Genomic DNA, 16,857 nt, shown 5'->3' with positions numbered 1-16,857 from the left:
ATTAGATGATGAAACAAGATAAGGGCAAAATAAGTCAAAAGCTGGAGATAAAAGGGTTGGTTTACAAGTGATGGCCAGAGTAGCCAAGAACATCTTTAATTTGCAAAAACTATTTTTATCTTCATGATGTTTTCAACTACTAAACAGGATATCTTAAAATTCACATCTATTTCTATTCTATTTTATAGGCTTATAATTGAATGCTAATTTTTATATGTAGCACCATATACATACATAAATGTCATAGGATTTGTCATCTAAGAACTTCCGTTTCAAGAGTTACCCTCTAATAACAGTGAAGGATTTGTAGTACACACATGAAACATGTTAGACAGAGTCCTGATGTTGGGATGCTATCTAGATTAAAGCTTTAGAAGTTCATAGACCCAAACAGACAAACCACTACAAATTATATTGTATGCAAATAAACTGCCCACAATATTTATTTTTCATAATATTCTTTTTAAAAAATCTATAATGTTCATGATATACTAATATGGGGTAGGCCCATATAATAATTTCATTTATCTGAAAATGAATAAAAGTAGTTTAAAACCTTCACAGAAAGTGTCTCCAACATAGAAAATCAAGTCATATAAATGTATCAGACAACATTTATCTTCCAATTGACAATATTGAACTTCCAAACAACTGTGAAAATAAAATAGAATGAGATTTTACCTATTAGTTCTTCAGAGCCTAGCAATGATTTGCCTGAGTATTTCCACATCAGCAATCAAACTATGAATCTCCTTGTTGAGTCATTGTAATCAGTAGAAATTGGTTTCATAAGGCAAGTTTAGAAAATAGGACTTCAAAGAGAAACTCATGGAACACAGAACTATATGAAAATATTAGTTAGAATAATGAATAAAACAATAGTCCTTAGAAGTAGATTTTAAGATATAATACAGTCATGATCAAAAGGGAAGAAAAACAGATGCCTTTTTTCTTTAAGCATTTCTTACTTTATTTTTTTGGTAGGAAAGGAGAGTTGAAGATATTTACTTTAAAAATTGATGAGACAAAGGTTCTCCAAAGTTTTAAACACTTTATTTTATTGGTTTAAAAGATTTAAGTCTTGATCACTCTCAACATTTACTGAATCTTTTCATTATACATTAGGTTGAATCATATGAAAAAGCTGATATGCAAAAATGGCTATTTTTATATGGGCCTACCCGATACTGGCATATCATGAATATTCTAGATTTTCTTTTTAAATGCTGTGAAAAATAAATATTATGGGGAGTTTTTTGTGCATTTTAGTGAATAGTCTTCCAAATTGCATAGGTTCCTTTAGAGTTCAGTGCAGCGGTCTACGAAGCTTTAAATCCGGTGTAGGATAGCAACAACAAATAATCCAGGTAAGTGAAGTCAAGCAAACTTCCTTCCTGGGTTTTTAGTCATCCTTTTATATGTCTACAAGTCCTTTGCTATTCACTTCACATATATTGCCTATTGAAAAATTTCTTTGCTAATTAAAGAATCCCTCCTAGGTTAGACACATCTGCACTTTCCTCTCTACCCTCACCTTTTTGTTTTGAGTGAGGGAGAAAGGTGGTGTTCAGTTTGTTACAGGTTTCACCTTTATATCACACGTTTGAAAAGAACATAGATTTTAATTTTGAACAATTTGTTTAATTATTTTGAAGAATTAAAAGACTGGTAAAAAGAAAATCCAGAACTTGACCCCGGCACAGTGGCTTCACATCTGTAATCACTTTGGGAAGCTGAGGCGGGTGGATTGCTTGAGCCCAGGAATTTGAGACGAGCCTGGGCAACATGACAAAACCCACCATTACGGAAAATACAACACCAACAAAAAGCTGGGTATGGTGGCCTGTGCCTGTGGTCCCAGCTGCTTGGGAGGCGGAGGTGGGAGGATTGCTTGAGTCCAGGAGGTAGAAGCTGCAGTGAGCTGTAATCACACCACTGCACTCCAGCCTGGACGACAAAGTGAGACACTGCCTCAATTAAAAAAAAAAAAGGCAGGGCACAGTGGCTCACGCCTGTAATCCCAGAGCTTTGGGAAGCCGAGGCAGACGGATCACGAGGTCAAGAGATCGAGGCCATCCAGGCCAACATGGTGAAACCCTGTCTCAACTAAAAAATACAAAAAATTAGCTGGGCATTGTGGCGCACCTGTAGTTCCAGCTACTCGGGAGGCTGAGGCGGGAGAATTGCTTGAACCCCGGAGGCAGAGGTTGCAGTGAGCCGAGATGGCGCCACTGCACTCCAGCCTGGCGCCTGGTGACAGAGTGAGACTCTGTCTCAAAAAAAAAAAAAAAGTGAATTCAGAATTTAAAATTTTAAAGTTTCTGCTTCACTATTCTATTTATGGTTATTTATTATTTTATTGCTTCCCTTCTAATTCAAGCTACTTAATAAACTCACATTGATTAGTATTCATGGTCATAGTATATAAAATATACAAAAAAATTTCAAATGTGTAGGGAAAAATTTGACCATATTATTTTTACAAAGGATGCATATGATTTATTTACCCAGTATTTACTGAGCATCTCTTAGGTGCCAAATATTATTTGAAGCACTTGGGCTATATATGTGAACAAAGCAGAAATTTCTGACGGGATTTCCATGCCCTCATGGATTGTTCATTTCAGCAGGTAATATTTTCTAATAGATTTTAGTAATCTGAATATTAATGCCAGATGATATTTTTTATATATTGTACTGAAGATTTGCTTGATAACAATTTTTAAGATAAAGTGAAAGAGAAAAATCACCTTGCAAAAAGACAGCCTTTACTAAAAGTACCATGCAAGATATGAAGGCAAGACATAGGGAAATCACCAAATATCAAAAATCATGTCAATAGGTTTCAATACAATAAACTAGGTTTATGGAGCCACACGTATAAATAAAAAAAAGAGTTCGTTAGTGTAGAACTGAAGAGTATTTTAGAAGCTTTTCCCAAAAGGCACAAAGAGTATTACAGAGATTTGGTTGAGATAGGAAATAAACAATGATGAAATATTACATTTGAAAATCACTGGACTATTTTTAGAATAACAATGAAGTAGCAAGGGAACCCTTAAAATATAATTTATTAGGGATTAAAAACATTCAAAATGCTTATTTTATTATGTCACAATGATTACAACTAGGCATTCAATCTGAGAGGAGCAAAATTAGAAAGAATAATTTTTTTTAAGAAAAAACTTTCCTTAAACTCATCCTGTATCACTAATAATTACATAGGAGTTAACAAATGATAATTGGTAAAACATACGTTAAATGCCATAATGTGCCAACTTCATTTTGAAACATGGCTGATTAAATAAGAGGGAAATGACCACTTTTGTCAAATGTGTTCTTTGATAGTAATGTGATTTAAATTGGGGAGTTTAACTGAGAAACAGCCATATCTCTCTACTGGAAGATCCCTTTTCTGGAAGATCTCTTCCTAAGTGTCTGAAAATCTTACTGATCTGAAGACCCATAGCACTGGGTAAAACCCACTGGTTGAAAACAAAAGAGAAAGAGAGAAAGAATGGACATACAGTATCCTTTTTTTTTTTTTAGGTAACTTTTTTGAGACTTGCCTTGCACCCTCAAAACTTCCTCTGCTTCAATACTATCAATGCTATCCAAATATATCTAAAACAGATGCTCCTTTGATAAACCAACGGTAAGCTGGAAATATTGTAAGTTGAAAATACATTTATTTTATTTTTATTTTTATATACTTTTTGAGATAGGATCTCACTCTTGTGAGTCAGGCTGGAGTGCAATGGTGTGATCTTGCCTCACTGCAACCTCTACCTTCCTTGCTTAATTGATCCTCCTGCCTCAGCCTCCCAAGTAGCTGTGACTACAGGTGTGTACCATCACACCTGGCTAATTGTTATAGAGGCTGGGTTTCACCATGCTGCATAGGCTGGTCTCAAACTCCTCAGTGGCTCAAGAGATCCTCTTGCCTTGGCCTCCCAAAGTGCTGGGATTATAGGCATGAGCCACCACGTCCTGCTGAAAATGCATGTAATATATCTAACATACCAAACATCATAGCTTCACCTAGCCTGCTTCAAAGGTGCTCACAACATTTACATTAGCTTATAGTTGAAATCATCCAGTACAAAGGCTATTGTATGATAAACTGTTGAATATCTCATGTCATTTATTGAATATTGTACTGAAAATGAAATACAGAATGAATGTGTAAGTAACCACAGTATAGTTTCCACTAAATGTATATCCCTTTTGTACCATTATAAAGTTGAAAAATCGTAAGTTGAACAATTGTTAAGTCAGGACAATCTGTACTTGACCAACAGGATTACAAACTGTGAAGCACATGTTTTCGTGTTCTACTGTTTTCACATTAAAGAGAACTGTAGGGATGGTGGTATTTATCCCCTTTAGTTCCAGCTTGTAACAAATAATTGTCTTACTTTATTTGCAGGTTATTAGTTTGCTCTTGTTTTCAACTCACAACATTCTGTTTTTAGAGTAAATATTAAAGGGACTATAGCTTTTCATCCTTGAGGGAATTTTTTTTTCAAGTGCCAGTTCATTGCCTCTTCAGTATCTTTTAAATCTTCAGCCATCACTCACAGTACATGCAGTTCATATTCTGAATAGGTTGTTTTTTTTTTTTTTAAAGTAAACCTTAGAGCCTGCCATGTTTATCTGGTATTTTTTCAATTACATATTTTAAAATAAAATTTAAATTTCATATGTGGAATGATTATAACTTATTGTCAAATGGAATTTTATATACCTTTGAAATTATTTCTTTCTAAGAAAAGTTTTTATATATTTATTAAATTTAGAGATGGAGTCTTACTCTGCTGCCCAGATGGGAGTGCAGTGGCACCATCATAGCTCACTACAGGCTTGAACTCCTAGATTCAAGGGATCCTTTACCTTAGCCTCCTGAGTAGCTGGGATTATAGGCACATGACACTATACTTAGCTATTTATTTATTTATTTATAGAGATAAGTTATCTATATTGCCAAGGCTGGTCTTGAACTCCTGGCTTCAAGTGATCCTCCTGCCTCAGCCTCATGAGCCACTGTGGTAACCCCATTTCTTTAGTACCAGTTTATTTTATATTAAGAATTCAAATATAAAAATTCTGTTGCAGAAAAATTTATTTAACTCTATCTTTTAAAAAGTTCTCTTAAAAATTAATGAAAAGGAAAGTCATAGCTTCTAAATTTGTCTGTTAGTCAGTTGCAGGGTCTTTTCTAGGGCACACATATTTCAATCTCAGATCATGATGAACAGGCAGAGAATTATGAATGAATCAATGAAAAAGTTGTAGTTATTGAACTTTGAATTTTATGCAAAATCTTTAGCCAGGATGGTACCCAGATTGCTGTTAACATATTAGAGGACATCTGGCTCTGCTAGAAGTGATGTACCCTCTGGTGGTGTTAGAACTATGTCCAATAATGACTTGTTATGGTTCAAAAAAAAAAAAAAAAACAGTAGAGTGCTTTTGAATGTGCTTTCGTAAATTTATTTTGGGTTTACTGTTAGCAGCATTGCCTTAAATTTTATTTAGATCATCACAGACTTTATATATCTTAAATTAAATTATTTTACTTATAAATATCACCCATGCCTTTTTACTCTGTGTTATTAAAACTGCAAACTAGTCACTTAGGTAGGATGACTTCAGTCAATTCTATTGAGATAAACCGTTTCTAAATTCCTTTTACATTTTTTTCTTAAATTTTGTTGGTTTATGTTTACAAATAATTCTTCTAGATTCTCATTTCTAAAACTAATAAAGCTAATCCACAAATACTAGAAATACTTGGGTGACTGATGGAGTTTAATTATACCAGGGAGCACAAAATAAAAAACAACCGGAAGCAACAGTAGCTGATGGCTGGTGAGGAACAGTGCTAACTAGAGCAGGCAGAGTCTGGGAAATGCTGATTTAACCATGTGGGAAGCAGCAAGCATGCTAAGCAGGGAGAAGGAGCACAGCTGCAAAGGTCAGTGGTGCTGAGAATGGATGGTTTCAGAGTCTGTGCTGTGCAGAGGAAAAGTTGCTGGCTGTCCAGGAAACCCTTGTTCCCAATGGCAGCAATTCCAATCTTCAGGATTATTTCTTGATTAAAAAATAAAGCAGTGAAAAGATAAAAGACATGCACATTTATTTTTATTAACTGTCGAGTCAATAATATCCTTTTCCCTGGGAGAAAATAAATGCTAATTTTTTTCTTTGTTTTTAAAGAAACTGGAGAAATAGCATCTTCTACACTGATCACTTTTAGATCCATACTTTGTGATATTCACCACAGAATCTGCTACTCTGTGGAAAGTTATAAATAGAGTAGTCAATTTCCAGTGCAAATACTGCAGGCCATTTTAAGGCGATGTTATCCTACAAACTAACCTCTACCATTTAACAAAATAGAACTATGGTGTATTAGTTCATTCTCATGCTGCTGTAAAGGACTGCCTGAGACTGGATAATTTATGAAGAAAAAAGATTTAATTGATTCACAGTTCAGGAGGGCTGGGGAGGCCTCAGAAAATTTATGATCATGGCGGAAGTGGAAGCAAAGGTCCTCCACATGGCAGCAGGAAGGAGAGGAATGAGAACCGAGCGAAGGGGGAAGCCCCTTATAAAACCATCAGATCTCATGAGAACGTACTCATTATCACAAGAATAATATGGGGAAACTGCCACCCTGGTTCAATTACCTCCCATGAGGTCCCTCTCCCAACACGTGGGGATTACGATTCAGGTTATAATTCAAGATGAGATTTGGGTGGGGGCACAGAGCCAGACCATGTCAACTGGCAAAATATGGCCTCCAAAATAAAATTCCTAAACTTTAACAATGTGCCATTTTTTCCCCATTTTCTTATATTTTCATATTCTTATTTAAACACTCAACTCAAATGGTTCTTCCTTCTTGTGGTCCTCTCTAAATTCCCAAGTCAGGATTATTGCTCTCTGCTCAGTGTTCCTGAAGCTTAGTTTGCATTTCTATTATAATATTTATTTAATTCTGCCTTAACTCTATCATATTATGAAAAATCGACTCTTACAAAAGTAACAAAGTACCTGTTGTTGTTAATACCTAAGGTCATTTTCATGCTCATCTAGCTCAAGGATGTTTTCTGAGGATCTGATTTTATTTATCACCTCTGCTCTAAATTTTTCATTGTCATTTTCTTAGGATGTAATTTACCTGATTATAGTATTCAACACATATGTCTTTGTAATAAATTGTTTTAACAACCATTATGTGGTAATAAAATAAAGGATTGATTTCTTTAAAGCTATAATTATTTATTTATGAACAGTTTAAGGGTTAAACTTTTCTCAAACAAACAAAAAACAAGGTGACATCCTGGGGTGTGAGGGGCTGAGTTTCTCGTAGGTGCTGGGCAGCACCAGGTACTGGCTGCACAAGGCCAGAGAGGTCATGTGGCAGTTCTCTATAAACCCGACCTCATAGAGCACTACATTGCCTGTAGAGCATTCACTTCTTCCAAGTCCAGTTTGATGTGTGAAATCTCATCACCTGGCTCCTTTTTCAAGGTCCCCCTGGGAAGGCAGCCATGATAGGCAGAGGCCCACATTCCTCCTGGAATTCCACAACGTGGAGACCCTTCTTACCTGCCAGCTGCTGATGGGTTTCCTGACTGAGAGCCCATGGGAGAGGCCCTGGGTGAAGGGGAGCATATCGATGGACCTAGAGACCTTGGGATACATGTCTTTGATGCCAGCGAGATGGCATACGATGATGATGGCCCTGTGGCTGTGGAGGGCATAACCTCTGGGTTGTTTCTTCATCTTGATATGCCTGCTTTTAAATCTGAATGAAATGTCATGGAATATTGTCTGGTCTTCATATTGTTCTAAAAATGCAAATAGTGAGTTGCTCTGTTCTTTGCTTTTCTGAAAGCATCTATCTGTTAATGGTTTTCCCAACAGCAAAACTTAAAGCTCCATTCCCCACAGCCTCCTGAACACCTATCAATCTCTTTCCTCTTTTGCTGTCCTATTAAAAACATTTCCTACCTCAAGTATCCTGGTATCAAAATTACCATATGTTTCTCTGCTGACACCAAGGTGGGGGGGTGCTAAGACGGATGCCTCCTCACAAGTTTCCACTCCATCCTCGCTCTCATTCAATCTTCATCTACCTCGTCTGGTTCCATTCTTCTCTCTGCTGGGTCATGTTGGCCTCCTCCTTCTGCTCTTCCTTGTTTCTTTGGGGCAATGATCTGTACTGCTCCATTTTTAATAAGAGGGACACTCAAACCAGGCCACAGAAACCATAATGCCCTTCAGTGATGATCTGACCCCTGTTCAGATCCTTTCTTCTCTTCTTTTTAGTTCTGTTGCCTCTTCCTTTTCTTGCTCCAGCACCAGTCTCTGTTAAAGCACCTTTCTACAGCTCATCTACAGTGGAATTTCCTAGACAGTCACCTAAAAGTCTAGCAACTATAAAATCAGTATGAAATTCCTGAGGAACTGAATTGAAAACTCAAATAAAACTGGTCAGCAAACAATTATCTGGTCTGTTAAGAGCAGAAGAAAAAAAAAAAAGAAATATGAAGACTGTAATAAAAGGTAGAACTTCCAAATCTTCTCATCAGTTTAAATGTTAGTAAAACCACAAAAACTGCTTATTCATGTTGGAAGTAAGTTTCTAATCCTTGGAAGCAGCACTGACCCAGAAAGATATTTTTAAAAAGAGAGAGAGAGAAGAAGAAAGAAAACCTTTTGATATTGTGCCAGTTGGAGCAGATATTGACTAAAAGGAAGGTTCTTATTTTTTTTGAAAATACATTTCTAGGCTGGGTGCAGTGGCTCACACCTGTAATCCCAGCACTTTGGGAGGCTGAAGCAGGTGGATCACCTGAGGTCAGGAGTTTGAGACTAGCCTGGCCAACATGGCAAAATCTCATCTCTACTACAAATACAAAAATTAGCCAGGTGTGGCGGCGGGCACCTGCAATCCCAGCTACTTGGGAGGCTGAGGCAGGAGAATTGCCTGATCCAGGAGGTGGAGGTTGCAGTTAGCTGAGATCGCACCATTGCACTCTAGCTTGGGTGACAAGAGTGAAACTCTGTCTCAGAAAAAGAAAATACATTTCTAATGCTGCATATTACCATGAATATAATAGATAATGTTTGTATTTTGGCAACAATGGCATCATCTGGAAATGATGGCACTCCGTAGTCAGTAGTCTACATGTGATTGCAACTAAGTGATTTGCAAAAGTACCATCGTGACAGCTATCATATCCCTAAGCACCTTATTAATTTTTCTTCAAATATTTATTGATTCCCTTGTATCTAAAAACTGAGGGCATAGGGTGCAAACAGATAAATACACACGCTCCAAGAAGTTGCAGATGTAATCAATTTTGCTTCTAGGGATAGTGGAAAGGCTGGGAAAAGTAGGAGCAGCCTAATCTAGTTTCAGGAATAATTGCAGTTTGATGAGTAGGTGGAGATGGGTGGGAATGAGAGATTTTCCAGACAGAGGAATGGGTACAAAGGCCTGAGGAATGTAAACATAGGTAAGGTCAGACCTACTGACCTACTGAATTTGCTGAAGTTCAATGGTGGGAATTGCAGCTCAGTTAAGTATGAAGATCTAGGCAGAAGCCAAATGTGGAGGGGCTTGTATTTGAAACTAAGCAACGGGACTTTATCCTGCAGGCTGGTGCTTCTCTTTAGTGTGTATAAGAATGAACTGAAGCTTGTTAAAATGCCCAACTCTGAAAATTCTCATTCAGTAGGTCTAGAGGTTCAGAAAATCACCTTTAGCAAAAATGCTGGGTAACATTTTTTAAGATAGTCTTTGTTTGTTCATGCCTTAAGGAAACAGAAATTGTGGGATGTTGAGGCATTCTAGCCAAAAGCATAACACTCTGCAAGATCGTTTGGGGTGAGGAAAAGAAGGAAATTGGAAGCACTTGTTTTGATTTGAAAGTTCAGTTTTTGGTAAAACCCGCAGTCTGGAATAAAGGAGACCTGGATTCCTGCTTTTCCTCCTTCACTGACGAGTTCTGTTTCTTCAGAGTAGTTGTCAAACTTACTTGACTCTTATTTGCACCTTCTTTCTAAGTAGGTAAGTATTAAGGGTAAAGATGCTTTAAAAATATTTATGCTACTCAAATGAAAGCTTTATAATTACAAACAATGGAAATGTTACAGGCTGACCAGGTCAAGGATGTGACCTAAATTAGAAAGTATGAAGTATTAGTGGGTGCCATAATTTGTGAGACAGCCACTGGAGTATCCTTCATAGTAGAGCTTGATGTTTGGAATTTGAATATGTGCTCTCAGACCAAAAGAAGAAAGATATGGTTAGAACTTACCCTTGGTGTTCTCTCAATGGCTTACTTAACATTACAAATAAAAAGAGTTAACGTGTACGCAACTCTTTGCCAGGAACTGTTAAAGCATTTTACATAAATTATCTCATTTAATTATCCCATAGCCCCATGCATGTAAATACATCTTAATTTTTTAGTTGAAAGTACTGGCACCAGAGATGTCAGACGACTACCCCAAGGAAAGGTTAATGGTTAGAAACTAGAGCTGGGATTCAAACTGATGTTGTACAATTCCAAAAGCCTCACTTTTAGCACTGCCTCGCTAAACTAGATCAGCCTCCTTTAATTTGGACATAAACAAAAAATAGGTTTTGTCATCGATCACAAGCAATCGCTTAGATTTCAGTCTAATGTGTAATTTTCAGTTTCCATAATCTCTGCAAAGGTAATATGAGGAGGTTGTGAGTTATGTAAATTGAAAATATAATCTATTTCTTACACAAAAATAAAAGTTTTGTCAAATCTATATTCACACGTGTTGAAACAATGCATTCAGAGAACAATGCATTCATTTTATGTGGGAATTTAAATGGGTCCATGTGGAATAAAGAACAGATCAGTGTTCTCACACAAAAATTACTAGAGTAACCGGACTAAAGTCAAAAAGCCTGATTTCTCACACCAGCTCTGCTACTTAAACATCTGTTGCTCTGAGATAACAAATTATCCTTTCTTTTTCTTTTCTTTTTTTTTTTACCCCATTATAATACCACAAAACTGGACTAGGTTTCTAATATCCTTTCAGTTCTAAAATTTTATGCTTCAATAATTATGAATAAACGTGTGGCCCATCCCATGAGTTAAACATGAATGATGAATCATCTCGAGTCTGAAAAATATGCCTTTAATCTCATGTGACACCTCAAGCTCACGGTATCTCAGGAAAGCCCTACCAATCACATTTGGCTGCTTTGCTTATGTAGTTTATGACCAGAATTGGTTTGCTTTAGATAACACACTCTTGTGCTGTGCCACTGTTGCTAAGATACAGTTTTGTAAATAAATGTTATTTTAAATATACATCCTGGTGTGGGGAGAAAGAAATGTAGAAAGCAGTTGGCCAAAGATGTAATCTATCTTTTGAGAGAACTGAGACAATGCTTTAGATAAATCTTCACAGGATCCACTTTCCACCTTATCCAGAATTATTTTGCTTTACCCTGAAGCTGGGTGAAGGGAGGTTAAAGGTTTGTGGGCAAGAGTGATCAAGTCTAAGGTTACTAACAAGGATGAGTTGTTTCATAACCCTAGTGATTTGTCCAGTTTTGAAATGATACTGATACTGTTGCAGGGCTCTGTGAAGATATTTTTTTTCCTCAACATCTCTGTCTCAGCCTTTCCATTAAAAACAAATAAATGAGAGAGAGAGAGAATACGATTGTTATGACTCACAATAGATTTAAAAAGTCCCATTTTAGGAACCAGTATTGAAGGCTGAAGAGATTCCAACAGGGAGCCCCTATCCCAGAGAGCAGTTAGCATGCAGGCTGCCTAATAAAGACAACAAAGTAAGTTGTTTCTCCTGTGCTGAGCTCTAAGGGGGGCAGAAAAACCTGTCACTCCCTGAAAACCCATCATTAGACACCCACGTTTTAAGCCCCAATGACTCGTTCCTCAGGATTCCCTGCTGAAATGAGAGCGCCTCTGCAGGAAAGAAGAAGGCATAACCACGCTCAAGTTTATGCTTCAAAGGGATTTTCTGAGCAATGAGGTGTCAAGAAGAGAGAAGAGAGGTCTGGAGGGCACCTTGTGTGCCAGGCCAGGGAGAAAAGAAGCTGAAAGTGTACCATGGGGTTTCAAAGTCATACTTCGTCTGCTTCAATCATTTTGTCTAGGCCAGCCTAGCTGGCCTAATTCATATTTGATTTTGTGAATGAAGCCTGATCCATTAGCCTGTTTCTTGTTGCTTTTATGCCTCTAGACAAGATCCTTGTTAGCAATGAATGTACCTCTTTTCTTCATTCCCCAAGAGAAGGGGAATGAAGTGATCAAGATAGGACAAGCGGACTTGTCCTGTTAGCCAATGTATACTCAGGAAATATAACTTAATTGTATGCTTATTAATTATAAGTCCTTAAGCATCTGATAGGCCTGTGAGGACATTTAAAGTGCTGCCATTGCCACAAAGGTCTTGATACGCCTTTGTAACTCTGACTAATTCAGAAGGGCCACGTTGAGAAAATGCTTATCGTCCGTGCACTCACGGACAGCAGCTCATCCATCAGGAACTCTTCCACAGACAGCTCTCTTCCTTGTGCCCCTGGGGTCACTGCCTTCTATTCCATGTCCAACTTCTTCACTAGACTTCAGGTGTCTAAGTCACAGGCTGGACTTCATGTGTTAGTGTCACCTCCCTACCATCCCCACTCCAGACATCCCCTGGTTTAGTCCCAGTCTGTCCCTTTTCTTCTTTCCCCTTCTGCTGACTCAGGATCACGTTGTTTTTCTGTTTCTCTCCCTCCTCTGGGTTAGGAAAAGAGAACAGTAAAGAAATTACCCAGCTAGCAGATAAAAATTTAACTTGGAAATTACTGACATCTGGACTGCCTGGTTACTATAAGGACACACAAACCACGTCTTTTGCCTGTATGTGCCCTGGGGAAAATGCTGAAACAGAGTATTTGGTATAGGATTCAGATTGTTTTAGAGAAATGGAACTAAAGAAAAACAATGACCAGACTATGAGGAATAAAAAGCTTGCCAAAAAGGGCCACTGAAAAAACAGGTGAACGTAACAATGACAACAAACTCAGGAGTTCACGCTGAACTGTCTTCAAATAGTCCTATATTTATAAAGATTAGAATATATGCTATATCTAGCCATTTCTCACAATTTTCAACAATTCAAATTTTATGGCTATGCAAATTTTAAAGACAATGGTTTGGTGCCAGCTAAATCTATAGTGAGGATGTTGCTCCGCAATTGACTAGTTTTGTGATTTTGGGGCTTTTGAGCTCTCTGAACCTTATTTTCCTTATCAAGAAAATCAAAATCAACTTCAAACAGTTGTTATGAAGCATAAAAGAATTGAGAATGCAAAGATTAGCACATGCTTGGCACCTAATGAGTAGGAAATAAGAGAGAGCGGTTTATGTGCAGAGTAATTAAATGCATATTGAGCCCGTCAGTGCCAGGCACCATCCTAGTCATCACATACATATTGCCCCGTTTAATATTCACATTACCTTATGAGGTAGAGTCAATCATTTTCACATTTCTTTTTCAGATGAGATGGTTGAGAAATATAAAGTTAAGTCATTCACCCAAGGTTATACAGATGGTAAGTGGGAGAACTGGGATTTCAGCCCAGGCAATGGGCTCAAGAACCCACACTCTTTAACTATTCTTTAAATAAATATGATTGCAAGATCTTAGAAATGAAAGACACTTGAAATAGTTCAGTGCTACCCATCGTTTACAGATGAGGGACATGGGCTTTGGAGAATGAGTCAGAGTCATCAGTGAGTGGCGGACCCAGGAGGAGCCACTCTCCTGTCTTTTGTGTCCTGTGTCCTTGCCTGTGGCCTCCCCATGCACTGAGAGAGCTTTCCCCACACGTGATAGACCCTCATTTGGTGGTCCAAGCATTTTCAAGAGTGCAAACAAAAGAGTATTTTAAAGAAAAGGTTTTTATATGGTTTAGATAGTTTGTATAAACTGATGAAATAAACCTGGCCTGTGGGAATTATTTCATCTGTAGCATTAGAAAAAAATGAATCAACAAAGCAGAAGGAAATAGAGAAGAGAGGAAGTTAACAGAATTCAAGCTAATTTTGATTTTTCATCCTGTCTCCAAATATGGGAAGGTATGGCCATTGGATTTTCATCTTCAGTCTATCACTTACTAGGACTTCATCTATATAAAGAAACAAAAGAGAGGGTACAGAAATGTTTAAATTTTTGGAATCATTTTGCCTATGTATAATTTAGGGGATGTGTGTAGTTTCCTCAGTTAATACTGGTCTCCAGTTGGCTGTGTAGTAAGACTACAAGAGTCTTTTATAAAAGTAGCTCTGAACTGTTCACATTGTGTAATTTGTTCTTGACAATCACGCTGGGAGAGATGCAATAGAGATTCCATTGTCTCCTTTTGTTGGAGAGGAAAATGAGGTTCAGGTAAGTGGTATACATGCCAGGTCGCTACACTGACATTTTCATGGTCATACTTTTGGACGATAGTTTCACTGATTGCAACCTCTTTCTCTCAAGCATAGTGGCTTATGGCCCAAGAATGCAGCATAATTTATATTTACATCTATCTCTGTATAATATAATTGTCACAGCATTTGTCTCCATTTTAATGATATTAAAGATGGAAAACTAATAGAGATGAGAGACTTATCTTCTAAAAAGGGATTTTTAAAGTTATGGAGTTAGAACATATACTTACTGTAGACCCGATCACAACAAGTGCTAGCAATTGTCCATGTGTATACAGAGACTTAAAGGCAAACTAAGAGGCAAGCAGTTAATTATTTCAATACTATAGAGCTGTGTAGCAGCCCAGAGATAAAGGTTAATGGAAAAGTTTTCAATCACAGTTTTATTATGTAGGTATACACCATAAGCTAAACTTAACTCAAACATATAATCTACTCTCAGACCTCTGATCAGCAAGTTATATGGGGAAGGAAGGAAGACACAAGTTTGAATGACATCAGCCCAGCAAGCTAGACAAATTCTCTTGATAAAGTATCATAGATTCAAATTTCAAATCAGCCTCTCTTTTCCTCCAGTTCCAAACGGTTTTTGACAGAATTGCCCTATTTCCTGGTTTCTTAGTTATAGGTAAATAGTTGCTGTCTAAGACAATGAGTAACATTCAAGATGGTTTGGGACCCTTAAAATAGTCTGTTTAGTTATGACAAATAAATTATTTAAATAATTTTTATGGCATTTGCATTAGTTTCAGTACAGGCTAAGTTGTTTTACTATGGATAACTCAAAATACTTAAAACATTTTCTTATGCTTGCAGATACTATGGGTTAGGGATTCAGATAGGACACAGAGGGGATGGCTTACCTTGTTTCAAGATATCTGGGGCCTCAGTTGAGAGAGCTTGTATGTCTGAGGGTGATTTAAATGTTGGGGGGCAGCCTGGACATTTCTTTACTGACATAGCTGTGCTCGGTGTGGGAGGACATGAAGGCTTGGTTCAGTTGGAACTGTCAATCAAGCACTTATATGTGGCCTTGGACATAACACAAGAAGGCAGCTGAGCTCCAATAGGGAGCATCTTGGGGATAAGCATTCTGAGAAAACCAAGTAGAAGCCACAAAACCTCTTCTGGCCAAGCTAAGAAAGTCATATAGCATCATTCTGCTATCCTCCTTTGTATAAGAAGTCATAAGGCTTTCGAAAAAAGAAGACATAGACTTCACCTCTTGATGCTGTGTTTTTAAACTTTCACAAGGTTGTTAAACAAATAAACACTTCAACGATGAGCATTCCAGGGTTGGGACTGGTCTTCTATCTTCAACCTATGGTTTCTTAGACTGTCGGTATTTTTCAGCCATCAGAAAGTGGAAAGTGCAGAGTAAGCATCCTTAAAGAGATGACCAAGAAACTGTATACTTCAGATTCTTATATACTTCATCAGCTTGAATTTAGTCTACATGGTTTCACATCACTAGTATATAGCTTACAGAGTGTGACGTTGTATATGTTCCCAGGTAAAAGTTGAGGGGTTCTGTTACTGAAGGTAAGAAGGAGATGTTGGAAACAAGTTTATAACATTGAGAAGTATCCACATGGAGCCAACAGATTGCTCAACAAGGCTAGTTTATTTTCTGCAGAAAGGGTGCAACTCACAGGCAGTCTTGCCACAAGAGCACATGTGAACAAAGGAGACAGCCACATTTATAACTTTCATGACCTGAAGCAATTGCCCTAGTGCTAGTTTCCTTTGGCCAGAAGGGGACCTCACATTCTATGCTTGACCTGATTGGCTAAAAACTTGAAAATTTCCTGAATAGATAAGAAGAAGACAAGGAAGACAAGGAAAAAGACAAGGAAGAAGAGGAAGCTAGTCAGATGAAGGTCAGGAGGGTTTCCAAATAAGGAATGGCATGCACCAGGGTTTGGAGCTTGGCCAGTTCTGTTCAGACATGCCGGAGTAAGTCACAGTAGCTGATTTAAGACACAGCTGATTTAGAGGATATATATATATATATATATATGTATACACATGGGTGGATATTTATGCTAATAGCAGATAGTGGCCATAGAACAAGATATTGTAACTGCTTATACTGTAGTTTAAGAAATAAACTTTGAAGAACTTTCCCATCTCACAGAAAGAAGGAATACTGGAAGTCAGGAAGCCTCTATCTGCCACTCCGATTTCTTTCTTCTCCCGAATTCCAGACATACACACCATTTTTTCCATGTATACAACACACTCTCTCTTTCCCGCCAATTAAGACAACTCAAAATTTCATCCTCTTTCTCCATGCAGCACAAAGTCAGAAATTCGAGGTGGTATTTCATAGTCTTCATCA

General features: G+C 37.6%; 1 pseudogene; it reads right to left on the bottom strand.

The window, feature by feature from the left end:
* Positions 1–7,460: 7,460 nt before the first annotated feature.
* Positions 7,461–8,373, bottom strand: LOC108302341 (annotated as a pseudogene).
* Between the last annotated feature and the right edge of the window lie 8,484 nt (positions 8,374–16,857).

Source organism: Cebus imitator, unplaced genomic scaffold (genome assembly GCF_001604975.1).
Source record: "Cebus imitator isolate Cc_AM_T3 unplaced genomic scaffold, Cebus_imitator-1.0 Scaffold40, whole genome shotgun sequence".
Lineage (NCBI taxonomy): Eukaryota > Metazoa > Chordata > Mammalia > Primates > Cebidae > Cebus > Cebus imitator.
Note: the sequence above shows the minus strand (reverse complement) of the source record. Positions and strands in the feature narration are given on the sequence as shown.